Source organism: Neopelma chrysocephalum, unplaced genomic scaffold (assembly GCF_003984885.1).
Source record: "Neopelma chrysocephalum unplaced genomic scaffold, ASM398488v2 Primary Assembly neopelma1_82218, whole genome shotgun sequence".
Classification (NCBI taxonomy): Eukaryota; Metazoa; Chordata; class Aves; order Passeriformes; family Pipridae; genus Neopelma; species Neopelma chrysocephalum.
In genome coordinates, this window is record NW_020913139.1 from 1,154 (window position 1) to 1,962 (window position 809).

An 809-nucleotide genomic window follows, 5' to 3' on the forward strand; every position below is an offset into this window, starting at 1 on the left:
TATCCCCTTTTGTCCCCCCTCCCCAAAAATAAACGGCACGAGACCCTCGTTGTGGTTTTTATTAACGGCGAAATAACCAGTAATTAATTAATTAACAGCGCGGGAAAGGGGGGGGGGCCGGGGCGGGGGGGACACGGGGACACCCCCGGGGGGGGAGGGGACACCGAAAGGAGGGGGGGTGACACCGGGGGGGGGTCACAGCGCCGGTCACATGCGGGAGGGTCCCGGGGGGGTCAGGCCAAGGCCAGCACTGCGGGGGGGGGGGACAGGGAGGTCACAGGGCGACCTCGGTGTCCCCAAGTGCCACCAGAGCCCACCCCCAGACCCCCCCCGCGCCCCCCAACCCCCCCCATGCCCCTCCTGTCCCCCCCCCCCAAAGGTGTCCCTTATGTCCCCCCCAATGTCCCCAACACCCCCCGTGTCCCCCCAGGTGTCCCCAGGTGTCCCCAGGTGTGTCCCCCCAAGGTGTTCCCCATCCCCCCAGGTGTCCCATGTCCCCTCCATGACCCCCCTGTGTCCCATGTCCTCCCAGGTGTGTCCCATGTCCCCCCCAGGTGTCCCCCAGGTGTCCCTCACCTGTCAGTGCCTCCTGTGCGAAATACTTGACGTCGACGTCCTGGTCCTGCGTCAACTTCTCCAGCACCGGCTTCACCTCCGTCTGCAGCGTCCTGGGACAGGTGGGACAGGTGTGGACAGGTGTGTTCAGGTGTGTTCAGGTATGTACAGGTGTGTACAGGTGTGTTCAGGTGTGTTCAGATGTGTACAGGTGTGCCCAGGTGCCCTTACCCGCTGCCCAGGATGGGCCCAAT

General features: G+C 65.0%; 1 long non-coding RNA gene across 1 annotated transcript; it reads right to left on the reverse strand.

The window, feature by feature from the left end:
- Positions 1-202: 202 nt before the first annotated feature.
- Positions 203-809, reverse strand: LOC113979521. Its single transcript, XR_003537894.1, has 3 exons — positions 787-809; positions 577-668; positions 203-250 (listed from the first exon to the last, which is right to left on the reverse strand). It is a non-coding gene; the product is annotated as an uncharacterized LOC113979521 (long non-coding RNA).